This window comes from Dermochelys coriacea, chromosome 11 (genome assembly GCF_009764565.3).
Source record: "Dermochelys coriacea isolate rDerCor1 chromosome 11, rDerCor1.pri.v4, whole genome shotgun sequence".
NCBI classification, from domain to species: Eukaryota; Metazoa; Chordata; order Testudines; family Dermochelyidae; genus Dermochelys; species Dermochelys coriacea.
In genome coordinates this window covers 47,425,097-47,452,207 of record NC_050078.2, presented here as the reverse complement: position 1 = coordinate 47,452,207, position 27,111 = coordinate 47,425,097, and the positions used below count along the sequence as shown (strand labels likewise).

Here is a 27,111-nt window from a genome sequence, read left to right as displayed (position 1 = left end):
AGATCTGGGGGTTTCATGTTGTTGCCATGCAGAAATTGGAATACCCTTAGAAGACTGGATTTAGTATATTTTCCTCCCAAAGCATTGAAAATTAAATCTTTGAAAAACATGAACCGAATACAACTATACACAGATATACAAATGTATATAGACCAATAATTTCTGTATACAGCTTTGCTGTTATGAAAGCTTCTTCTGTGAAAGAGAAGGAAGGACAGTAGGAACATGATGATGTATTTCACATAAGGGTGAAACCACAATTTTTATTAGTTCCTTTTTCTGGGATTTTGTCTCTCTTAGCCATATATGAAACTTGGCTGCAGTGGAATGGGTTGATGACATTTCTCAGATTAGAAGAGACATTGCAATTGTTGATAACTATTTCCTTGATAAGGTTGTGTGCTAACAGTCTTTGATGTGCTGGAATGAAATCTCTGCCCAATCTACTGAAACAGTACACGGCTACTGCATACGGGGCAATGGACAAACATTCTTAAGGCAAAATCTTGCTTTCATGTATGCAGGCTTCTCCTAGTATAGTCGTTGAGACTTGTGCATTGCATTTGTATCTTTTTGGGAAAAAATTGCCTTAATGTGCCATGCAGACAAAAGTAGAGGATTGGGCCAAAAGAAATCTGATGAGGTTCAACAAGGGCAAGTGCAGAATCCTGCACTTAGGATGGAAGAATCCCATGCACTGCTACAGACTAGGGACTGAGTGATTAAGCAGCAGTTCTGCAGAAAAGGACCTAGGGGTTACAGTGGACAAGAAGCTGGATATGAGTCAACAGTGTTCCCTTGTTGCCAAGAAGGCTAACAGCATTTTGGGCTGTATAAGTAGGAGCATTGCCAGCAGAATGAGGGATGTGATCATTCCCCTCTATTCGGCATTGGTGAGGCCTCATCTGGAGTACTGTGTCCAGTTTTGGGCCCCACACTACAAGAAGGATGTGGAAAAATTGGAAAGAGTCCAGTGGAGGGCAACAAAAATTATTAGGGGACTGGAACACATGACTTATGAGGAGAGGCTGAGGAAACTGGGATTATTTAGTCTGCAGAAGAGAAGAATGAGGTATGAATTTGATAGCTGCTTTCAACTACCTGAAAGGGGGTTCTAGAGAGGATGAATCTAGGCTGTTCTCAGTGGTGGCAGATGACAGAACAAGGAGCAATGGTCTCAAATTGCAGTGGGGGAGGGTTAGGTTGGATTTTAGGAAAAATGTTTTCACGAGGAGGGTGGTGAGGCACTGGAATGGGTTACCTAGGGAGGTGGTGGAATCTCCTTCCTTAGAAGTTTTTAAGATCAGGCTTGACAAAGCCCTGGCTGGGATGATTTAGTTGGGGATTGGACCTGCTTTGAGCAGGGGGTTGGACTAGATGACCTCCTGAGGTCCCTTCCATGAATTCTATGATTCTGTGTTACTCAACTAGAAAAGCTTAGCAACACAACACAGCTATTTTATAGAGCCAGCCACCTAACAACAGCTTCGGTAAACAATTTGCCTCAATGTGTCAGAATATTAACATGTATTGCAGGGTTTCTCCTCTTTCTTACCAGGTGAGTGTTTTCAGTCTGTATTACTGCAGCAAATCTACGCCATAGTCCTGTAATGTTTAAGTTCTTTGCGATATTATATATTTTTAAAATTCCAGAAAACTAATCTTGAAAGCAATAAAACCCAGCCTCATTAAGTAAGTGTTAATGCACAGGTTTCAGAGTAGCAGCCGTGTTAGTCTGTATTCGCAAAAAGAAAAGGAGTACTTGTGGCACCTTAGAGACTAACAAATTTATTAGAGCGTAAGCTTTCGTGAGCTACAGCTCACTTCATCGGATGCATTTGGTGGAAAAAACAGAAGAGAGATTTATATACACACACAGAGAACATGAAACAATGGGTTTATCATACACACTGTAAGGAGAGTGATCACTTAAGATAAGCCATCACCAGCAGCGGGGGGGGGGGAGGAGGAAAACCTTTCATGGTGACAAGCAAGGTAGGCTAATTCCAGCAGTTAACAAGAATATCAGAGGAACAGTGGGGGGTGGGGTGGGGGGGAGAAATACCATGGGGAAATAGTTTTACTTTGTGTAATGACTCATCCATTCCCAGTCTCTATTGAAGCCTAAGTTAATTGTATCCAGTTTGCAAATTAATTCCAATTCAGCAGTCTCTCGTTGGAGTCTGTTTTTGAAGCTTTTTGGTTGAAGGATAGCCACTCTTAGGTCTGTAATCGAGTGACCAGAGAGATTGAAGTGTTCTCCAACTGGTTTTTGAATGTTATAATTCTTGACGTCTGATTTGTGTCCATTCATTCTTTTACGTAGAGACTGTCCAGTTTGGCCAATGTACATGGCAGAGGGGCATTGCTGGCATATGATGGCATATATCACATTGGTAGATGCGCAGGTGAACGAGCCTCTGATAGTGTGGCTGATGTGATTAGGCCCTATGATGGTATCCCCTGAATAGATATGTGGACAGAGTTGGCAACGGGCTTTGTTGCAAGGATAGGTTCCTGGGTTAGTGGTTCTGTTGTGTGGTGTGTGGTTGCTGGTGAGTATTTGCTTCAGATTGGGGGGCTGTCTGTAAGCAAGGACTGGTCTGTCTCCCAAGATCTGTGAGAGTGATGGGTCGTCCTTCAGGATAGGTTGTAGATCCTTCATGATGCGTTGGAGAGGTTTTAGTTGGGGGCTGAAGGTGATGGCTAGTGGCGTTCTGTTGTTTTCTTTGTTGGGCCTGTCCTGTAGTAGGTGACTTCTGGGTACTCTTCTGGCTCTGTCAATCTGTTTCTTCACTTCAGCAGGTGGGTATTGTAGTTGTAGGAATGCATGATAGAGATCTTGTAGGTGTTTGTCTCTGTCTGAGGGGTTGGAGCAAATGCGGTTATATCGTAGAGCTTGGCTGTAGACAATGGATCGAGTGGTATGATCTGGATGAAAGCTAGAGGCACGTAGGTAGGAATAGCGGTCAGTGCGTCAGCCCCTGGGGTCTGGGGTCAGTCAGCTGCTTAACCTTTCCAGCTTCTAGGGGAAGCACATGCTGCTCATCTCTGAAGTATCAGTAAAGGCTACTCCCCACATGCCACCTAAACCTTTGTCCACCTCATGCAGGTGGAATGGCTTAGGAAAATCCACCAATTGGCTGCTACAGTTCTGTTTCCCTATCCCCATGTGGCTTAAGGGAAAAGTCAGAATGTGTTAAGATTTTATTTGTAAAGTTTTCCCCATCTTCTTCTGTAAGAGTATTCTCTCTCCAACTGCATCCCTGGCCCAGCTAGCTTCAGATCACTGGGAAGATCTACTCTTGTCTCCCACCTTCTCCACCCAAGTACTTCAAATACATTTTACCCAAATAAAGTATTTAGGCCTGATCCAAAGCCCATCTACATCAATGAGCATCTTTCCATTGATTATCACTAAAAGATTCAGATCGTGCCCCCAAAACCACCTAGAATCTGTATAACTCACAAAGCTTTGTCAATTTTCCATCATAGTCTTTTCTTTTGTATTGTAGCCCCATTCTGTATCCTTTGTCTGTGTGCGTCTTTAGACTGTAATCTGTATAGGGCAGGAATGCCTCTGTTCTATATTTATACATTGCCACCCTAGCACAATAGGATCCCGATCCTAACTGGGGTCTTTGGGTGCTACCATAACATAAGTATTTACTATTATGATGACTATGTATACTATTAACCTCATTGTAGTGGTCTCAAAGAAAAGATAGGACAAGATTCAATTACTATACTTCAGAAACACTCTTTCACCTAAAATGTTCCTCACAATGAAGCTCTAATAACAAGCCAAAGACTGTTAAAATGTTTTTCTCTATTTTTCTGTCTGGCATCTGATAAAATTAAACAAAACTATTTTGTCCACGCTTGACGAATCAGTCCTTAGAACGGGGGATGGAAGAGGTAAAGCATTTATTGAAAATCGGTTGCAATTGAACTTGGAAAGAATGTAATGAAACTTTATGAACAACTTTTTCCCATAAAACTTTCACTATTGGTGTACAGACAATGTAAGTGTGAGATTGCAGGGTGTAACTGTAAAAAGAGGGCTCTTACAATGAGGTGTAAAAGACTTTAGTATTTAAACAAAAAAATGTATAATTTCATTAATTGCTTGGAATAATGTCATAGAAAAATATTCTAGATATTTTACATGAAATCAAGCCTGATGATGATAAAAATAAAATAAAATTGTGGATTACTTTGCCTGAAATGTGACAGAAGCCCAGTAAAGAGACTAACTGAGATAACCAATAAAAGTAGCAGAATATAAAATTTACTAATATTCATATTGGGTTTTTGTTGTTTTGTTTTACCCTAGCAAACCATTGTGATTTAGATGTAAAGGAATATTAACAAGTCAGATGCCTTTTCCTTGAGTCTGATGTTAGGGACTAATGAGTTTATTGAGCCAGGTAGTTCCCTGATGAGTATAAATGCATATAATTCAGCACAATTTAGTGAAATTGCCAAGCAGTGAGGGGGCCTATAAATGAACTAGCATGAAGACAGCATTACCCAATGAAAGGATGATCACTTTAGCCTAGGTCCCTTACAGCAGGACTTCAAAAACAGGGCACATTGCACCAGGTGTGCTATATTAGGCTATAGACAAGTACTTCAGAATCAAGTGTCTGGTATAAATGTATAATGGAGAGGCATAGCTCGTTATAGAAACAATTTAATCCTGTGCTGAAGGACCACACAAGGCACTATGTACCACTTAAGACCCTCTGATACCTGAGATAAGAGCTCAAGTGGTGCACAGAGGTTTCTACACATCCCCTATGATCTGCAGGTCAATATCTCCCTTGTGCATGGACATCAAATCATAAACAAATGCAATCAGATAATATGACCTCCAGTTTCCTGCTGTCATAGCACATGCAAAGTGAAATTCTATACTGGAACTAGTGTTGTTTAATGTATTTATTAATGGAACAAACAGTAAGCAATGAGACATTAAAAATTGGAAGAAGATACAAAATTATTTAGGTTGTCAAGGCCAGAGAAGAGTAAGAGGGGCTTCAGAGAGATCCAAGATAGGAAGGAAAATGCAAGATAATGCATGTTGGAAAGAATAATTTTAATTCATGCACCTTGCTGGATTCTAAATTTTTCTGTAACACTCAGCAAAAAGATGTGGTCACCGATAAGAACAGTTAGTCACATTGCTTAATACATGACTAGAAGGCACTCAGATGCTATAGTGATGAATGCAGTATAAGAACCTTATCTATATAAAATGGAATAGAATTGTGGGCAGCTCAATGAATGCCACTGATCATTGTGAAGTGACTCCATCTCTCTGTTTTTGAGAAATTGCTGTTACTGAGAAGGTGAAGTTGGAATGCCTTTCCCAGAAGGTATATGGTGTTAAGGTAGTGGCCTGGAAAACTTATAGTCCGTATATCTCTCTGGTTGAGATACTGAATGAATCTGATGATAACAGGGATAAAGCTAGAATTTAAAATCACAGTTTATTGGAGTCTAAGGAGACAGAGAGAGAGCAAGAATTGGAGACTGAAGCCCAGTCAAGGTTGAAGAGTGTACAGTAGAGCTGGGCAGGAACCAAATATTTTGGGTTTTTTTGCAAGGAAAATTTCATGACTTTGAATTTTTCAAACATTTGCAAACAAAGTGAAAAGAAAATTGTTTAAAATTTTCTACAAAATGAAATTTAGGGAAAAAAATAGTTTCTGGTTGACAGAAACATTTCATTTTGATACAATTGAAACATTTATTCCAGTGTTGACCCTTTTTATTTTATATTATATTATATAAAATGTGAACATATAGAAATGAAAAGTCATTTCAAATTGGAGAATCACAACATTCTTTTGAAAACGTTCACTTTCTCAATATCAACATTTTGACTTTATCTGAATGCTATGTTCCATTTTTTGTTTTGTTTTTTAAGTTCATCAAAATCAACAAACGTCACCAAAATGCCATTTTCTGTCGGAAAAATTTTCTATCTGAAAATGTCTGACCAGCTCTTGTGCACAGGGCATCTCAGGGTGGTGCGCAAAGGTGATTTAAACTCACTTTCCACAGCTCTGATCCTGGAGAGTCTATATGCAAGGCTGCTGCCCTGATCTGATTTAGAATAGCCTGAGGGCTGCTGTAACTTGTGCTGGCTGTCAGTGGCCTCAGAGGTTTGAATCAGCAGGCACAAGGAAACTGTCTCTGTCAGCAGCAAGGAGAGTTGTGGAAGAGCTGGCACAGGAGCTACTATGACAGCTCAGATAGCCACCAGAATCTGGTCAGTAGTTTCTCTTTTCTTTTTTGTTGTTCTTTTTCTTTGTTTCTTCTTAAGATGTGGTTGCTGAAGTTTTTAACATCTGCTCTGTTCCCGGCTCAGTTTCAATCAATGCAGCAACACTTCCTGTTGACAAAAAAAAAAAAAAAAAAAAAAAAGAGAGTCCTCTTAGCCCCAGAACTGTGTGTTTCATACTTGTAAAACTACTAGAGCAACAAAAGGAGATTGGCTCATGATAAAATTAATTGCCCAAGAATTTTTTTCCTGTTTTAGACTTTAGCCTAAAAGTTTTCAAAGCCACCTAAGGAATTTGGAAGCCTAATTTGCAAATAATATGAAAGAGAATTGAATGTCTAAATCTGTCCCAGGTGTATTTGAAAATCTTAGCACTACTCTTCCATAGGAAAGGTAGACTGATGTCAAGGAGCAGCTCTGTGAGCTGACACTTTCTTCAGTGATTATTATATTGTGCAAGAGTCAGAGTGGATTATTATGGATGTTTGTATATTTTAGGAGTCTTGAAGAAACTCAACACTTTTTTTTTTGAGACTGGGAGGGAAGATGAGTGTATATAAAGGCCTGGTTGATTCTTTTGATCTGGTTTTTACTAAGTTAATCAAACAGCCTGTTTGGGTCACTCCTTTTTTTGTAGAGTGCAAGCTGAGCATCCCGTGCAAGCTGAGCAACTCACAAGCAACAAACCAAACAAAAGAACCAAAACACCATCACACTGAAATTGACACCTTGTGTGTGGAGAAGATGAGAGAAACAACATTGTGTGTGTGTGTGTGTGTGTGCTTCCTTGGTCATTGTTTTGTCTAGTACTTAGATGTCCAAATGATAAGTGTGGTGGTAAAAGTAGCTAAAATAAGTAGATTAGAGTATACAGGGTGGTGCTGTTGCCCACTCCAGAAGTTGAATCCAAGGTGGGATGAAACAATTCACAGTCAAGTTATTTTCCAGTCCCATTGCTGTAACTTTATAGCCTGATTTGGTTTGCTCCTTTCTGACAGTTTGGGGTCCCATTGGACACAGGCTAAAGTTTTGTACTTCCCTGTGGAAAATGATGATCCTCCTCTGTTGGAAGTGTAGATGTATGGATGGCCTTTATGATCTCTTTCTGAAGTTGCATTATACAGTCTGGGTTGCTGTGTATTGAATAGCCTGGTTGCCCTATGTCATTGATCAGGTACTTGCCCCTTCTGGCAACCAAATGCAAACAAATTACAGTGGTGTCTGCAAGCAGCTTGAAACAATAGGTCTGAGACACAAACAAACGGTCTCATTCATTGTAATAGAGCATACAGACTGAATCCTACTGGTAACCGTTTAAATGACAATAATATTAATTGTTTCATTGCTTCTCAAAGTGATGTCTCATTCCAGGGGCAAGAATGGGTTACGTGAGTTTGGAGGGAGAACCACCACTATTTTCCTCCCCATAATGATGTGTTAGCCCTGTTATTGGTCACTTAAGTAACTTAAGTCTTTTCCCAGTCACTATCTGTCATCTGTATTTGGGAATGATTGATCTTCGCAGCTATTTTTTCTCTTTCATGTTGTATAAATGACAGCGTGGGGCATGTGTGGCCAGAGCATGGGTTGCATCCCAGTTCTTCGGGGGATGAATAGGAATGCCCATTCTGCCTATTCTGACCTTTTGGGCCAAGAGCCAAGCCTGTCCAGCCCGGAGAAGAAGGATGAGTATCCTAATAAGTTTTTCCCCATTTGGTTTCATTACTGATGGGGTACCTCTCTAGTGGTTTGGTTTACTCCATGTTTTTTGGAGAAGGGAAATTCAATGTCAGAATATCCCCATAGGGAGGGATTTTCAAATGCTCTCAGCGCTGGCTCAACTCAGCCCCCAATGAACTCATTGGGAGTTTTATCGCTAACTTAACTGGGATCAAAGTTAGGCTAGTGGTGGGCTCTTTTGAAAATCCCACCCACATAAGGACTGAATATTCACAGTGTAAGAGTCCATATCATATTTAATGTGAGTGGAGGCAAAGATGAAATAGAAAGGAAGCTGGTGGGATTGTCGTTCCTCTTGTTAAAATTCACTGTATTATTTTATATGCTAAATAATAAACAAAATAGTCTGCAATTCAACAAAGGGCATAAACACATAAATAGTCACATTAAAATCACTGGACTATTCGCATGCTTAATGGTATGGGCTTAAGGACCTTGTTGAATTGTGTCCAGAATGAAGATTCAGCATATTGAGCATAAAAGAGGAGTTCTCTTGTTAAAGAAACACTCCACCCACAGCTTGAGTAATATCAGATGTATTAATAAACTGCAATACATTCTATATTTCTGTCACCCATTTTGTTTCCTCATTTCTAGTGTTATGTTGAGCCCCTGCTAGCCAAGAGGTAGAGGGATTGGATGGTAAAAATAAGGGACTGTAGATGAAACAAGATTACTGATTCAGAAAATGTTTCAAAAATTCATTGCAGTAGAATAACGCTCAGATCTTCAATAGATCTATGCAGAATTATACAGACTGAGGATCTGGTCATGTATTCATTGTATATCTTTGAAAAACACTGGATAACTTTTTTTTGCCCCAATTTCAGCTCAGAGCTATGCTCTGTTTCTCTGACTGCAACCTCTTAAGGTTATATCACATCAAATGATGCTGAACTATGAGAAGCTCTTCATGAAAAAAGGAATAATGTTTTGAACAGCTGATTGACTCTGCGAAAGGGGTTAAAAGGAATAACTGGAAATAGTTTTTAACATCTAAATATTGATCTACTTAAAAGGAAAAGCTTATACAGTTCTCAGACACTTACAATGGGTGAAGTCATAGTCTCCACTCTCTTAAATTAAACAACTGTATACAGGACAGCATTCTCTTTGCTGGTGTTTAGGCAGGATTTTTTTTATTTCTATGAGCCGATGTGCAATTTCACAGTTCTTTTATCAAATTACAAACATCTCTTCATGCTGTGCATTATGATCATGCAGAAGCAAGGAAATGAAGCTTAACAGGTTACCCAAGCACAGCTGAGGGAACAGAATGTACTAAAAATACATATATTATGCTCTGCATTTACATATATTCTCACATAAATACTATAATATTTTGCAGGACAGAAAAGAAAAATAACCCAACGAATGCACCAAAAGTGAAATGGCAATAACATCAGATCCTAAAACAAGTCACCTACCTGAGATGACTTCAGGAAAACGTTAATAATTTGGAATCTGTGTTCTATACTAAATCCCAGGGAGAAATATTGGTTACATTTGCTTACAGTGGCATTACAGCTTCATTTCTGGGGGCAGTTACCACTTCAAGCAGGAAAAATAATCCCCACTTTTAAAGCTGCATTGCGGTTTGCTCAGTTGTGCTTAATATATTATTGAATGATAGAAAACTCTGAAAATGAAAAAAAGTAAAAATGTAGCACCAAGAGCTGTAGCCCTCACTCATGAAAAATTCTATTCAAGTCCGTGGGAATGTTGCCCAGTATTGCAGGACTATTCCCCAGGCAGTACAGAAGATGTCTGGATAGTGACAATGAACAGGTGTTTCAAACTGGTTTTGAATATCATCAGTTACAAACCTGTGGAGCTAAAATTTGCTCTTGCATTCTTTGCACACACAGACCCAAATTATAGACAGGGGCGGCAGGTTTGTATAATTTTTGGTGATGCCCAGAATGGGTCTAAGTCCCACCCCTCCCCCCAACTTGTAAGCCGATATATATATTTTTAAATAATGTAAAAATGGATTGGAAACAGTAAGCATTTAACAGTTTCCCTTTATTGCACAATATTGTTATAATAAGAAAAATTATTTAACTAAGAATATCAACTTTATTAATACTCTTTTGAATACAGAAACAACCAAACACTCTTGGATCAATAACCCTCAAAAGCAAATACTTTCTAAAATTAAAACAAATATAGCCCCTTCTTTTGCGATGTTCTTTGTCGTGTTTTGGTTCCTGAAATGAAGCCATTCAGGAGACTTGCAATGTCCAGTTCAGAGGTAGAGTTCTTATGAATGTGAAGAAATGCCAAGTGATTTCGATGTTCTTGGCCCATTGTCGTTCGCAAATAATTTTTCAGTCTGCGCAGGTAACGGAATGATCGCTAAGTGGTGCAGGTTGTAGTAGGAATTATGTAGAATAATTTCAGGAGAATTGTAACTTCTGACAACATGTCACTCAAGCCTTCATTTTGTTTCAGAAATTGCTTCACTTCGCTCACCAAATTAAGCTGGCAATTTCTCGATCTGCAAATATCACTAAAGATTTCTAAATGAAGAGATAGCTTCTCCGTGTTAATATCACCATGGAAAACTTCACTTTTGGGACATTGTCCTGTTTCGAGCCATAGTTAAATGCTTCTCCAATTTTACTGTTGAAAACCTCTGTTCAATGGCAACTTTGCAAACATCAATGATCCTGACATATATTTGATGAAATACTCTTTGGGGTCACTGAAGGTGTGAGGAAGGCTGCCATGGTTGAGCCATCTCGGTGGCTTGCATTTTCTCAGGAGTGTGGAATCATCTAAATAAAGATTTCTTGCCTTCTCTACTGTTGTTTCCCAGAAGCAATTGTATGATGAGCTAGTGTGCATCCCACTCAACACCTCTTGCAACAGGCCAACTTTCTTCATAACGCTTGCCAGTGACATGTTTGGGCTTTGAATTTTTGCATTAGCTTCTTCTACAGGACCCAGGGCTTTCACAAGACCTGTCAGTGTAAAGTAAGTTGAAAAAGATTGAAGTTGCTTCGAGAATCCACTACACTTTGAGCCAAATTCATCGGAAGAGTAACTAAATTCATCTAGGCAGTTCATCATGGGCTTGTAGTTGTGGAACAGTGATTTAATGCTACTAATCCTTAGTGTCCATCTCGTTGGGCACAATGATCGTAAAGAAGGCTCCCCTTCACTCTGAAACTCTCAGAATGCTCCCATTCACTTTGGTGACTCTCTGAAGGCATTGATGAGATTGTTCACCATTGAAAACATATCACGACCTTCTTGAATATTATGCAGGGCATCCTGCATGGCAAGGTTAAGGGAAGCAGCACAGTGCACAAATTCCTCTCTTGGCTCTCGATCCTTCAGTTTGGCTTGGACACCAATAAATTCACGGGACACATTACTGGCTCCATCGTAACACTGCCCCTGGCAATCAGAAAAGGGCAAATCACATCTGAGAAGCGTATCTTCCACAGTTTTGAAAAGAGAAGCCGCATCCATTGTGTCAGTTTGGTAAAACACAATAAACTCCTCATAAATATCCCAGTCCTCACTAGAAAAGAACCTTTAAAGAAAAACGTACTTATTCTTTTCTTGACAAATCAGTAGTCTCATCCATTACAATGGCATAAAACTTTGAAGCCTTTATCTTTTGCACAATTTGCGCCATCATTTTGATTATTTCGTTAATAACCTCATGTGATACTTGTATTTTGTGCGACTAAGCCACTGTCTCGGTTCCTCGGAATCTGTACTGCGTAGCAACAAGAGCTGCATCAAATTTGAACCACTCTCATTATGTCCACGTAACGCTATGCCTTGTTGAGCTAGGGACTGAGATACTGTTAAAACAGTTGTGCAGAGTTTTCCTAGCTGATTGTGATTCTTTTCTGTAACTGGCCGACCTTAGTGCAGAAACATGTACCTGCAATTGCAGAGCAGCCTACTTCATTACTGCTTCCTTGTGACAGGAGGATTTTTCATGTGATGTAAAACCACACAATGCATGTCTCCCATCTTGAAATCCGGACAAAATAAACGTTGGTTGGTTCAGCCTTTGTAGAAAATATTAAGATCTTTTTTTCAGAATAGTTTTTGCAGACTGAGCAAAATGCTCTGTCTAATTTGCTATTGTACTCCAACCACATAAATCACGATAGCCAAGATTGTTGAAAACTTCTTTTCTTATCTTGTAGATATGCCGCATCTTTCTTTTGTATAACTTCAGTTTGAAAGCTGGGTGTCAAACTCAAGCCATCACTTGATGAATTACCTGTTTCTTCTTTTTCTCTGGGTAACTTTATTAAGAATTTATCCATTGTTGATTATTACTGGCCCTACAAATCAAGAATTTGTTGCTGGGATAAAATGAAGCTACAATGCGCTGGCACCACAAGATTACAAGGGCCAATTAAAAGTGAAAAGTCAGAAGCAGCACTCACCTGCTTCAATACATTATATTTTTTGTACCCGTATACAACTAATTATATACTTTAAAGGGTGTAAAATAATCAAGTATTGTGCTAAACACAATCATACCCCAAACTGACCGCCAAATTTAAGTTGCATGTTTTTTCCCTCAGGTGAGGGCTCTGGGGTGGGGCTGGGGATGAGGGGTTCACAGTGCAGGAGGGGGTTCAGGGCTGGGGCTGAAGGTTGGGGTGCACTGGGATGAGGTCTCTGGCCGGGGGTACGGGCTCGGGGGTTTGGGTGGGGCCAGGGATGAGGACAGGCTGCCCCGGGGCTAGGGCCAGAGAGGACTCCCCCCAACCCTTTCCCTGTTGGCAGCAGCGAGCTCCGGGGGAGGGGGCCCCCCCAGCAGCACACTCACCCTGCACCACTGTCACTGCACATGCTCCTACGGCCCCTCTCAGGTCCAGGAAGCCCCCTCGCCTCCCCTGTGGTGGGTACCGGGATGGGGGCTGGCTGCCATCACACATGCACCTCCTCCCCTACTGCTGCTGCTGCCCTTCACCGTAGCCTCACTGGGGGATGGGGCTGCCGCTTGCCCAGCATGGGGCAGGAGCAGTGACTGCGGGCGGTGGAGGGGCGCAGGGGGTCACAACACTCACCCAAGCCCCAGCTGCTCAGATCCAGGAAACTTCCTTGCCTCCCCTGTGATGTCTGAGTGCTGGGGGTGGGATGTGGCCTCCTCCCCTGCTGCAGCCTGCTGCCCCTCACCGTAGCCTCACGGGGGATGGGGCTGCCCCTTGCCCACCGTGGGGCAGGAGTGGTGGTTGTGGATGGGGGCGGTGTGGGGGGCGGGGCACGGAGCACAGGGTCAGACACTCACCAAAGCCCCAGCAGCTGCTCAGGTGAATAAGGTCCAGAGGTCTCCCAGCTGGAAGCCCCCTCGGCATCACCTCCCAGTGGGTGCCAGGGGAGAGGAGAGATGCTAGTCATGTGTGCGCCTCGTCCCCTCCTAAGATGGAGCAGCAACCACCTGCCGCAGCCTGCTGCCGGCGCTGCTCTTGTGCTGTAGCCTAGCCTTAGGCAGTAGCGGCTGGCGGTGCAGGCCAGGGAGAGCAGAACGGAGTGGCAGGGCAGCCAGAGCTGCCCACTCTCAATCAGGCAGGGATGCTCCTCGAGCGCATGGGAGGTGCGGCACGAGGGGCAGCAGCCAGGAGCTGGGGATGGGAGAGAGATCTGGCTCCAAATGTTGGTGGAGCCAGGCCCCAGGGCCCTGAAATTCCTGTAGCCTGGGCACCACAGGCCCATATAACTCGCTGCCCCTGATTATAGACATGTTCAGCTCACACTAAAGTCAATGAGAATTGTGCCATTTGATTAGAAAGCAGAATTTGGCCCCTAACCTTTTGGACTCAATATATTTGGGATCAGTTTATTCAAAAGGCGTGTTCCTCTCCATTTGCTTTTCACCTGCTTTCATCAACACTGACATTTCCAGAATTTTTTTAAAATTTTGTTACTGCTTTTGCTGCCAGATATTTTGCAAGGAGCAGGTGCAGATTGCCTCCTTATTCCAGCATTGTTCACATTCTACTTCCTCTTTTATTTAGACTTACAGTCCTCGCAGAACTTTTGCCTTGGTCACGCCTGCTAGCTCTTCCTCCCCATAGCTGCTGCATCAGTTTACAGATTGTGTTAGATATCTGTTAAATAGCATAGACTATGACTATGTTCCTTCCCTGCCCCTGCTCCCGTCACATGATCCCATTCAGTTTGTGCAGGGCAGTTTTATTTTTAGAATATTTGCTTCTTTGAAAATCTACTTTTTGTTACTGCCAAATAGATCCTGTGATGCAGATGCTCCTGTCCTGCAAAGGAAAAAAAATATTCTCTCTTTTTCTGTCTATGCTATATACGTACACAGTAATTACTTCTGTGAATTTAGTTTTGGGTGCAGATTCCCAGTCCTGGTCACGCAGCAGCAGGCACCAACCACAGGCTCCAGCAAGTGCTTGCCCTGGACGTCACCTTACAGTTCAGGCCATGCAGCAGCAGGCTGCAGTGGGTGCTGGCCCTGGACACTACCTACCCTACCCTGACCGTGCGGCAGCAGGCACAGACCCCAAGCACCAACTCTGGGTGCCGACCCCTGGCCCTGGTCACACAGCAGCAGGTGCCGGCTCCGGGTGCTGACCCCCGGCTCCGTGGCAGCGGATGCTGATCCCCGGCTCTGGTTGCCAATCCCCGGCCCTGCAACTGTGGGTGCTGGGCCAGGGCGCCAACCTTCAGTCTCAGGTGCCAACACACACCTTCGACCATGCGGTGGTGGGGCCCTCCCATCCATTGCCCCTGGCTTCTGCTGCCTCACCCCACCCCCACTCCATCCAGGTCTTAATTTGCCAGGACTTGCTGTGAAAAATGATATTAACAAACATGCAAATATCACTTTTCACAGCATTATTTTTATTATTGAGTCTGCAAAATAAACCTAAATAAATAAATTACAGTGATCTGGATGTGTATACATCAGTGGTCACCAACCGGTTGATCGCGATCAACTGGTCAATCCTGGAGCCTCTGACAGTCGATCGCAATCTCCAGATTGTAAAAGTCTGGCGGTGCAGTGGGGCTAAGGCAAGCTCCCTGCCTGCCCTGGCCCCACTCCGGGAAGTGGCCAGCATGCCCCTGCAGCCCCGGGGGAGGGGTGGGGTCTCCATGCACTGCTCCTGCCTGCAAGCACTGCTCTCGCAGCTCCCATTGTCCGGGAATAGGGAATTGTGGCCAATGGGAGCTGCGCGGGCGGTGCCTGCAGGGAAGGGCAGTGCGCAAAGCCATGTGCCCCCCCCAGGAGCCATGTGTGGCCGGGGCAGGTAGGGAGCTTGCCTTAGCCCCGCTGCACCACTGATCGGGAGCCGTCCGAGTTAAGTGCTGCCCGACGGGAGCCCACACCCCAATCCCCAGCCCTGAGCCCCCTCCTGGAGCCAGCACCCCGAACTCCCTCCTGCACGCCAACCCTCTACCGCAGCCCTGAGCCCACTCCCCGAGCCTGCAACCTGCACCCCAACACTGCCCCAGCCTGGAGCCCCCTCCTGCACCCAAACTCCCTCCCAGAGCTTGTATCTCTCACCCCCTCCTGCACCCCAACTCCCTGCCCCAGGCTCAGCCCAGAGCCCCTCCCACACTCCAGACCCCGCACCCTGTCCCGAACTCCAGCCTCCTGCCCCAGCCCGGTGAAAGTGAGTGAGGGGGCGGAGAGCGAGCAATGGGGTGGGAGGGATGGAGTGAGCTGGGTGAGGCCTCGGGGAAGGGGCTGGGTAGATCTTGGGTTGCACTTAAATTCAGAAAGGGCTCTTGTGTGTAAAAAGGTTCAAGACCCCTGGTATACATGCATATTCATTTGTTTTTCCTAAAGTTAATTAAATATTTTAGGAAAAAGTGTCAGTGCGGCCACCAGCAAGAGTTGATGACTGCATTCTGAGGCCACCAAAAAATGTGTTCTGAGACCCCCTGCACTAGATGCTGAGAATATTATGAGTCTAACAAACAAGCACAGAGGCTGATACTGTTCCAACAGAGCTCAAGTGAAATGTTAAGTCCTCTATTGATGAATAATCCCTTTGACATTCACATGCTCACTGCCACTAGGGCTGCATTACAAGCCTGAAGGTGGTCATTGTACTTGCAGTGACTGGCAAACCTAAAAATATGCTGTAAATCAGGATGGTGACTCAAGATGATGAAGACCAACATTCGGGATAAAACGACCACTTCGGGTTCCCTTGTGAATGGGATTATTTTTGTGGGAGAAGATAAATTTAAGGATGCATCGATAAGCATCAAAGTAAAAGAAGGGCAAGCCATAAAACCCCAAAATGCTGAAAGAAGCAAAGATGTAATTAATGATTATTATTTATTATTCAACATTTATATTATGTTAGTACCTAATAAGGATTAGGGTCCCACTTTGCTGGGCATTGTGCAAAAAGAGAGAGAGAGAGAGGCAATAATTGGTTTATAATCTAAAAGACACAAACAAATGAAAGGGGCTATGGAAGCTATAACATTTCCTTCAAAATGCAACACAGGATATGTCTCCACTGTGTTTTCAAACCTGCAGCCATGTATCTCAGAGACAGGGTCTACTGACTGAGGTGTGTTCTATGGCACTAAAAACAGCAGTGTAGATTTGCAGCTCGGGCTCTGAACACTAGGTGGGCAGGGTTCTGAAACCTGATCTACATTAGAGAAGTGTAAGAGCTACTGTCTTATCTGGGTGAGTGTGTTTCTTGGAACATCCCCAGACAGCCCCTAAAGAGTGAAGGACCCCTCGCTGAGGAAGTAACACTGGGAGGAAGTTGAGGTGTGTGTTTCATGCCTTGGGGAGAGGAAAACCGTTTGTACCAGCAGCTGAAGCAACATTTCTTCAGTGAAAAATTTTCCCTTGAAACTGTTGTTTGACAGAGATTTTTACAAAAAGTATCTGCTTTGCGTAGAAAATTTTGAACTTTTGTCTAAACTCAGCCAAAACTCAATCTTTTGTCTCAGAACTGGAAATGTTGGGGGGTTTTTCAACAAAAAGTCTCTAAATTTTTTGCAGAAGAAAAGCTATTTTCTGACCAGCTCTATGCCGCAACCTCTTCCAACAATAAATAGATGTTTTTCTGTTGTTAAATTGAGCTTATGCTGGCATCATTATTCGAGAGTTTCTGCATTACTGTGGTAATTCCCCAATAAGGAGACTTCCAGGTTACATAACAGAAATTAAACTGGTTAAATCCCTAGAATGTCAGTTGAACACTGTGTCTCACACACAAATGCCCCCAAACAGCCTGGAAAAGATCTAATAGCCCGTTAAAACAAACAAACTTTCAGCGGGTTTAATAATTGATTAAAGCTTAACTGTCTCAGACTAACCTGTTTAGTGCCAGTCTGAATGTAGACAAGCTGAAATGATTAAATGAGTCCTCCCTCTACAGTTCTGCAGTGCACTGGTGGCCTTGTAAAGACTCCCAAAATGCTGTACTCTGGGCACTGAAACAGGAACAGTGGGATAGGTACCCTGAGGACATTGTAACTGAAACAACTTAGGACAAAACACCAGCTTAATTCTTCACAACCATGTTCAAACAAGGTAAGGGTCTGTAGGTCTTAGACTGCAAGCCCTTTGGGACAGGCACCATACCTTCTTTTATTATGGGAAATTGCCAGGCAGTTTTGTGATGCTATTGGAAATAATAATAATAATTAATAATAATAAAATGCTATTTGTTTGTATTAACAAAAATTAATCAGTGATTAGTATTACTCATTAATGAAAATGATCCTATGTAGAGAGAAGGCAGTAGGTGGTCACTCTCAGTAAACAGGCGTGCCCAGGCAAATACACTCACGCTATTTATCCTGACTTCTTCACTGAATACCCAACATGTGTTTGAAGGTATGTGTCCGACGTTAGAGGAGGAAAAGCTACTCTGGAGCATGGAGAGACAACATGTACTCAAAAGCCTCTTTTTTTCGAGTGGCGGAGGAGATGTTATTTGTGGTCTGTGGGTAACTTATGCAACATTTCAGGACTGTATAGGTACATGTTTTACAACAGTTTTCTTTCTTATCTGCATGAGCACATGTCATCGTGGCAATTATACTGCATGTTAAAAAGTGATTGCAGAAGTAGGGAAAACATAAGCCTTGCCATTTCCTTCCCTTTTGAGCTTGCACTTGTTTTTGTTTTACGAAAGTACACATGCAGTGCTGAGAGTCAGCGGGATTGCGGGAAAGGTCAGAGCAAATAAATATGTTGTCCTATTTGTTCACTTGTGAACAAAATTCTCTCAGTTTCCCATAATGTCAGTGACCTTCCTGCCCCCAAAATATAGATCCCTGAAAGCCTGATTGTCCTTTTGTGGGAGGAAACCCACAAACGGGAGCTAAAGAGTAGGGAAATCTTTGCAGGGGGACCTCACAGATATTTGTCCCTTGTTAGTCCGTAGGGTTTAGAGTGTATTTGTCCCCCTCACTCACTAGCCTGTGAGGGATCAGTGGTACGTTAGGCCTTTCTACTCACAGAACCACAGACTCTCTGGTCTTGGTCTTGGTCTTGGTCCTTGGTAGCATGATTCCACTGGAACCATGCTGCCAGGGAGTATCCTGGCTGTGGCTGCTCCCATGGCTCCCCATAAAAAAGGATCCCCACTATGGAAGGAAGGCTGCAAACTCCTCACTGCATTACAAGTCCTTGAGGATTGAGTGCAAGGGAGTTGATGTACTACACCTCTTGCCGACCTAATCCTCCCCTGCCCATCCATTTCCCCCATGAGGATTCCTGGGCTATGGAGAGCAGTTTGGGGACTGAGGGCATACTGGTGTAGAGGTGGCTGAACACCCCTGTGTGGGATGGATACACTCTGCCTGCATATCTCAGAGGTAGAATCAGGCACTAAACTCAGATATTTCAAGGGGCATCTGTACAGCACAGTATGAAAAGATTATGGTTTACCCTGTTATTTTGTTTTTATTAAATTGAATTTACCATTAGTTCCAGAGGCCGAGGTTTTTCAAGGCATTCAGGCATGGCTGTCCTCAGTGTCACAACCCCTAACTGATTTAGGAGCCTAAATCTCATTTCAAAAGAGATTTAGGCACTTAGAAGACTAAATCCCTTTGCTGTCAATGGGATTTTGGCTCCTAAATTCCTAAATGCCATTGACATTCAATGGGACAGTCTGCTAAGTGCCTAGCTGCCTTTTGAAAATGAGATTTAGGCTCCTAAATCAGTAAGGGGTTGTGACACTCAGCACAGCCATGCCTGAATGCCTTGAAAAACCCAGGCCTCGGAACATACATCAGTTGTAAAATAAGAGAAATATTTTTAATCCAAGGTACAGTAAAATATGCCCTGGTACCAACCCCTGTTTTTCACATAAATCTTTATCTGACTACATTCTCTAGTATAGGGTAGGAAAGAGAGAGAAAAAGATCAAATGCCTTGTAGGAAAATGTTACTTAAGACCTCACACCCTGATACTTGTACTCCCTTGTGATTATATGACCGTTAGTACCATATTATCTGAGCACCACACAATCATTAATGAATGTGTTCCTAGAACACCACTTGTAGTAAGAAAGTGGGATTATCTACATTTTAGAGATGGGAAATTGAGGAACAGAGAGATTAAATGATATGCTCATGGTCATACAGGAACTTTTGAGCAGAGCCAAGCACAGACCCATCATTTCAGTCCAGTGCCTTGACCACAAGGCCATCCTTTCTTCTTAGATGTGTTCAAAGCATCATTTAACAGCATTCTGGAGCGTCCGTGCTCTCTGGGATCTGCAGAAAGGTAACATGTAGTCCTGACAAATTACCTAATTGTGAAAGGTACTGATACTTTCTGGACGGTGCTCAGTGCCTTTGAATCCCGTTGGTTTTAACAAGAGATGAGGGCATTCAGATATTCACAGGGGCCCAGCATTAGAGAAATTTTGTTAGCAAAGGGGTACTTGCAGCTATGTAAAACCCTGAAAAAAGCAGAAAGTAGATGCCTTTGGTCAAGATCTTCTTTATAGTATTCAATACAATTTGGGATGGTCTCAGGAAATTTGAATGTGTGGGAAATTTTTTTAATAAGAAACGTGCAATTGTGTTCAGACTCAACCAGTGGCATGAACTTCATTAAACTGTTGTTGTTAAGTTGAAGGAGCCAAAGCTGTAATGTTAAAACAGAGAGATTTGACTTAAACATAGGTACATGAATACTGTGTTCCCGCTCTCCATGCTGCCATGGGATGACGGCTTTGCTTTACCACCACTAACCTGGGTGGGATAAAGCACCCAAAGTTCACTCTCGTTCTCCCTAACGTGGTAGTAATTTGAAGTAGCTGTGCTGCAATTCACTGACAACCTTGAGAAAAGTTGTTTGGAGACTGGAGGTCAATTAGTTCCTTTGTTTTTGGGAGAATATGTCCCTATGGCATGCCCTAGTGTCAGGAGTCACACCGCTATTAGTGGGGCCCTGGCATCAGTGTGATGGGCACAGTGGAGGTGACATTTAATAGTGTGAACAGGACTTCAGTTTACAGGTTTTTTTGATAATATTGTTTCCAAAATCAGAGGAAAAAAGTAAATGAGATGTGCTCAAAGTTGACTTAATAGGTGGATTCTACTTCTTAGAAACCACTTTTAAAATGACTCTTCATAGAACCATTTCTTCCAAGTTACCCCTATCTCTCTCACTGTCAAGGCACCCCCAGCTTGCCCTCTTCCCCAAAGCACAGCGCTGATTATCCTGTGAAATGAAAATATAAAGATCTGGACCCCAGCCACTTAAAACTTTTAGTTCCTATTTAGAAATCCATTAAAACAATTCTGTTGCTGCTACTTGTGTATTTGCAGATGAATCCTGCCATCACAGTACAGAAGTACCTCTCACTGGAATTACTTGAAGCGTGCAATAAGAGTATCACATCCTTGGAGTTGGTAACCAGTGGAGGATTGATACCAAGCATATCTTTTGGTGGGGGTTTCAGCTGCAGTATGTCTGAGCAGAAACCATTCAAAGAGTTGCATTCAGTTTTGCATTCAGTTTTGCATTGTAAGTTCCTTCCCCGTTTACAGAGAGGTAAGGCAAGAAATGCTCCTGAACTCAGCCAGCCTTTGATATTTGTTCCTAGAACTGTCAAAATCATAGCTACCATGATGATGACTCCTATCCTGGTCCTAACAGACAAGAAAAGAGAGTTTGTGTAAAGAAAGGGATTGGGGGCAGGGGAACGTAAGTGAATTTATCATCTGTTGCCAGGGGTGAAAGTAAGTCTAGGGACTTACTGGTATGGGGCTGGGCTGGGGCTGGCTCTGGCCCCCTGAAGGGGCGGGGCCTCGGGCAGAAGGGGCGGGGCTGGGGGGGTCAGAGCCAGACCCGGCCCATCCTGTACTGGCAAGTGCCTCCTTCCCCTTCCCCGGGGTAACAGCAGCAGCAGTTTAAAGGGCCCCGGGCCCTGGGGAAGCAGCGGTGGGGCTCCGGGGACAATTTAAAGGGCCCAGAGCTCGGTTGCCGCTACCGCCCTGGGCCCTTTTAATTGCCACATGAGCCCCGCTGCTGCTACCCCAGGGCTCCGGCAGCAGGGTTCTGGCAGCAATTTAAAGGGCCCGGGGCTCCAGCCAGTGCTGGGAGCTGCAGGCCCTTTAAATTGAACCTGGGGAAGCCAATCCTCCCCGGTACGGTGCATCGGCTCCTGCCAGTACACTGTACTGGGGCGTACCGGCTTACTTTCACGTCTGTCTGTTGCTGAGCCCCACTTGTGCAATCCTCAATGCTAGCAAAGGTCCTGTATTGGCATCAGGCTAGCTCAATACTCAATGGTCCAAACTGTAAAGCATACTGAGAGCACATACACTCTTCCTCAGCATTCTGCAGTGTGGGGGACAGGTATTGGCAGCATATCAAGGCCCTCTGCCATCTGTTCAGTTTCTGTTCCTTCCTTCTGCCCCTCTTTAAAAATAAGGCTATCACTCTCTGTATCCCTGGCCAACATTACCCTCCTCCAGGAGTTTCAGACTTGCAGGGAACTTCGTACTTCCTGCCCACTTATGTTCAGCTGTCACCTGGCCTCCAAGTCCTTCATGAAGAGCAAATCTCCTTTACCGCCTCACCAAGCCTGACTGGATAAAATGCAGTTATCCCTCACTTACTGGGCAGGGCAGCAGCAAAGTTACTGTGCGGCTGCTACTAAATCCATATACAAGAGCAGTGATCAGGGGATCCATGTGCGCTGAAATGCAAGGGTCTGAAATCTTATTCTCATCTCATCACATCTCAGGCAGCAAAACTGCATCAGTTTCACTGTGGGCCTTTGTGGCCCTGAGGAATAGGAGGGCTCTGCATTTGAGCCTTGTGAAATTAGCCTCAACATCCATTGGGAATTAATTCATTTCCCATTGGTTCATATTAGGAAGGAGCAGAACTTAATTTTACTCCATTTTAGTCATCGCATCATGGTCAGCTTTCTGTATAATGTAAAACCAATAACTGGATATGTGGTTCTGAGGAAATAACCTCATGCCACATTGTGTGGCAAAAAATGAAACCAGTTTGTTTCAACCACCCAAGAACTATTTACATATACAGCTGGGTATGTGGTAATATTTGATTTAGAAGGGCTTTTGTAGAGTTTGTGCACATATAAGAAATACTTTCCATTGCACTTCATTTCAGAGATTACATTTTGAGGACAAGGTCTTGTTTAACATGTAGTAATATAGAATCAATAATAGCACCTTTGTTTTTAGAAGAATACCTTTTAAAAAAAAATCTCTTTGGGGATCCATTTCCTTTTTCGAATCTTTTGGAGTGGCAAAGGTGCTGTGATTTTCAGTATCTGTAAAGTTTTATATCTGTCTATAACTTACAATTAAATTCTTAGGAGATCTGAGTGCTTCCAGAGCTGGATTTGAAAATACAAATTAAAAGGTAGGAGCCAGATTCTGCCATCCTTATATTGAGGAGTAGTTTATTTTGTGAGTAGTCCCACTGAAATCAATGCAGCAGTACTGCCATTTCTTGTGATATTTGGTGTTTTTCATGAAGCCCAGGATGCAAGCTTAAAAAACAAAAGTAAATTTCTAGCCTTCAGGATTGCAGAGAAAAGCTTGAAAATGTGAATCCCAGAGCACACTATAGGCTCAGAAAAAAACAGAAGTAAAAGAGAAAAGGAACCCCAAACTATCATTTTAAAAATCTCATGATTTTTAAGACAATATCATGAGTTTGGGAGCCTTGACTTATCATTTTTTAATATTTGAGGTTGTCAGTTCAGAGTTAAGGTATTACTCATCACAAGTAAAGGTGGAAAATCTGGCTCTAAAACTGGAAATACAGAGCTGTGAGTAGAGGAAGCATCAGTGCCTCACACATTGAGGTCTCAGTGAGCAAATTCACATTTTACCTTAAAGCCCAAGCATGCAAATACTGATTGCAGTGTGATTGTTCAGGGCAGCAAGTGTTACATATGAACAATAATACCTAGCTATTTGCTAGCACTTTTAATCATGGAGAAGTAAACCCTGCAAACTCACAGTAAAGCACCAAAGCCGTCAGCACTTTAATTAGAAACATTATATGGAAATGGAAATTTGCCTCATTAAGGATCCAATCCTGCGAGGGGCTGAGTGCCCAAGCTCTGGAACCTTGCGAGGGTGGAAGGTACCAGAGCTCAGGCTGGAGACCGAGCCCCAGTGTCTACGCAGCAATTTTTAACCCTGCAGCCTGAGCCCGAGTCAGCTGGCTTTGGCCAGCTTTGCCATGGATCTTTTATCCCTGTGTAGATGTACCCTGACGGTCCTCGGCCCTCACCATGTAGCAGGATTGAGCCCTGTCTAAGATGAGCCATTAAAGTATCAGATTCTGGAGGGGAAATTTTCAAAGAGCTAAACTCTGACTCACCGCAGGGGGCCACAGAGTGGTGTAAAGGTGTTTTTGGCCAACTTCACTTATCCCCTTGCACCCTCCACAACATGGGTCGTGGTGCAAGTGAGGAGAGCAGGGCCTGTATGTCCATTTCTTCCACTCTAAGCGAGAGTACAGAGATGGGCAGAGAGTGGGTAGAGCCTTGGCTCTGCTTCCCTTCCCCCTTTCACCCTGGAAAAAGGAAGAAATGAATTTAACTGTAATCATTGGATTTGCAATATACCAAGGGTCATGGTGGATTCTCTGTCACTGGCAATTTTGAAATCAAGATTGAATATTTTTCCAAAATAAATGATTTTGGGGAAGTTCTATGGCCTGTATTATACAGGAGGTTAGACTAGATGATCACAATGGTTCCTTCTGACCTTGGAATCTATGAATCAATGAAAAAGTATACTTCTTGTTCATTCTGCTGGGCTTTGTATGTGATTTGCCAGCAAAATTCCTTGACAATATTTACTCAAGAAACTCCTGTACAGTAATGCAGCCCTTGATCCTTTTGGAGAAATCAGTTATTGTACCATATGCAGAGAATAAATTAATAATAACTAGCTTTTACTGCTTCACTAAATTGCCGTCATAATGTAGATTGTCGATAGTCCTCCAGGTGACTTCAGTGGAATGCATCTGAGGGCCAATTTTGCCCCTTTGCATTTTTCAGGGGGAAAAGATAACTTTAACAGTGTGTGAGTCTTTCAAAATATAAATCACTCTTTCTCAGCCTGTCCTCTCCAAGTCTGCCTCAATCGTGGTCATGTAGGCAGTGTCATTTTGGAAAACAATTGAAAATATTTCTGCCAATGCTTTGTATTTCATGTCTGTTGTAAAAAAACAAAAACAACAACAACAACAAAACATTGCAGGAGATTTGCTGGTGTGTTAGGACAATGTTGCCCTAAAACCAGCTTACCTGGTCACAGGGGAGGATTCACCCTTTGTAGGATGCAATAGATCCCTGCATAAGCACCCTCCCTCTGGTCTATTCCCTAATATTGGTTTTAGAGCTGATTAATTAGCAAGTGTGTTCACTAGATCCAAGGGCCAAATCCTGACATTCTCAGTCAGACTTTACTAACTCTGTCAGTGGGCGTTCTGATGGGTAAGACTTAATAAAAACAAAAGATCCAAATCTTCAGCCCTAACTCATGTTACTCTGTGAGTAGCCCCAGTGATTTCAGTGGCACTACTTGCACAGTAAGTATTACTAACATGAATAAGAGCCAGGCCCACCCCTGAGTAAGTGCTTTAGGATTTAATCCTGACGTTACAGCATGTGTATTAGAAGGATCTGGTGGGAAACAATCTCTTCAGTACATGCTGACCTGAAGCCATGCACTGTGCTCCAGATGAAGGAAACAGAGAGAGAGGAGCTTTCTGACTCCTTGTGCTTTTTCTGTATGCCCGGATGGTATGATTAATTCTATTTTTTAATCATATAACTGACAGGGTAGCTCTAAAGTGAGAACCCTGCACACAAATCACTCTGTGGGCCTCGCGTAATCAGCTTTGAAAGGTAAATGTTTACATGTCATTTCTATGCTGACTGATAGACTTTCAGTGGAAACAGGTTTTAAAAAATCCTGAAGAAGGACTTTGACATCCATTACCAGGCACACAAAGCTTTTTTAGCTACTTAAAAATGGTTGCAGCTATTTACTGAATTGCCTTATACCACAACAGAGGTTACACAAGATTTTTAATAACAGCATTATACTAATGAAAAGGGAGCTTAAGATGCTCTTTATGATAATGCTGGACAGGGGATTAGAAATGCATACACGTGTGTCATTTGATTTAGTGTATTAGGATGAAAGGGTGAAGCTATTGTCATTTGCTGGGAAGTTGGGTTATAAATCAAAAGCATGGAAATTCTCTTGCTGGTTTCAGTTGTTGTGGCTAAAAATTCTTGAGTTGTGTCCCCCACAGTGTATATGACCACACAGTGAGAGATGGAGGTATGTGCTCTCTCTCTTTGTGCATCCCATGCGAGTGCCATCCAGAACACAGTCCCCATGCAGAGGGGAGGACACAGGTTACAGGTGACGTATTCCACTTGCAGGCACAGCTTGCAAAATAGGGGGCAGAGTGGGAGGAATGGGAACACCATGACTTCACTCGTATGTGTAGGCCCTGTGGCAGAGGAGTATGCTACATCTCTTAATAAAGTTACCCTCCCTCCAGTGCAAGCAAGAAGTTCTAGAACCAGGGTGGGTTGATTTAAAGCTCCTGATTGATTGATTGATTTTTTTAATTTAAATCAGGGTTTGTAGAACTAATTTGTAATTTTGAAACTTTAGGGCACAGTTTATAATGAACACAGTTATAAATGCTGGTTTGCAAAATGCCACTACTACCAGGGTATTTTTTTTAATTTATAAATTGAAAACAATGGCCTTGATTCTGCAAATGTTAAGGTAGGTAACTTGACTCACACGCATTGTCCCACTGACTTCAGTGAGACTAGTCAAATGCTTAATCTTAAGCATGTGTATAAATATTTGCAGCAGCCGGGGTTAAAATAATGTTTTTATTAGCATGTAGTAACATAAAATTTGTCACTTTAAAACAAAATTCAGTGGTATTAATGAAAAGCTATTCTGATTTCTGATACATTAGCAAAGTTATTCTGAGCTCTTTTATACACATAGGCCAATATTTTCAAAATAGGAGCCTAAAGGTACGTCTTTAAACACATATTTTAGCACCTACAGGTGGAATTGTCAAAATCACTGAAGTTCCTTAGGAGCACAAGTTTCCAAGAATTCAACCTGCAAAGGCTAAAGGAGGAGTAGCCAAATTGAAGCATTTCTGCTTTCTTGGCATGTGGATACTCAGCTCATTGGAAGAAGATGGTTACAAATTCAGCAGTGGCTATTTACTTATCAATTTTGTGTTTGAGTTTTTTTGTTCTCACAGTTAAGATACTAATGGGGCCCTGGACATGTCTTTTTCAGCATGGATGAGTATTTTATCTACAAAACTTCCTCGAAGAAGAAAAAATCTCTATGGAAAATTTGAAATTCTACTAACAATTAGCAAAAAGAAAAGGAGTACTTGTGGCACCTTAGAGACTAACAAATTTATTAGAGCATAAGCTTTCGTGAGCTACAGCTCACTTCATCGGATGCATTTGGTGGAAAATACAGTGGGGAGATTTATATACATGTATATAAATATATATAAATCTCCCCACTGTATTTTCCACCAAATGCATCCGATGAAGTGAGC

The 27,111-nt window shown here is 42.7% G+C and overlaps 2 long non-coding RNA genes across 3 annotated transcripts; one reads left to right on the top strand and one right to left on the bottom strand.

Moving 5' to 3' along the window:
- Window positions 1-1,309: 1,309 nt before the first annotated feature.
- On the top strand, window positions 1,310-26,968 carry LOC122458150. The gene is made up of 3 exons (XR_006278031.1): window positions 1,310-1,558; window positions 3,895-6,925; window positions 26,920-26,968. It is a non-coding gene; the product is annotated as an uncharacterized LOC122458150 (long non-coding RNA).
- On the bottom strand, window positions 6,330-18,050 carry LOC119863598. 2 transcript variants are annotated; one of them, XR_006278030.1, is made up of 4 exons: window positions 17,812-18,050; window positions 17,336-17,452; window positions 9,460-9,671; window positions 6,330-6,403 (listed from the first exon to the last, which is right to left on the bottom strand). It is a non-coding gene; the product is annotated as an uncharacterized LOC119863598 (long non-coding RNA). The 2 variants fall into 2 exon arrangements; XR_005295658.2 differs by lacking the exon at window positions 9,460-9,671.
- Window positions 26,969-27,111: the final 143 nt, after the last annotated feature.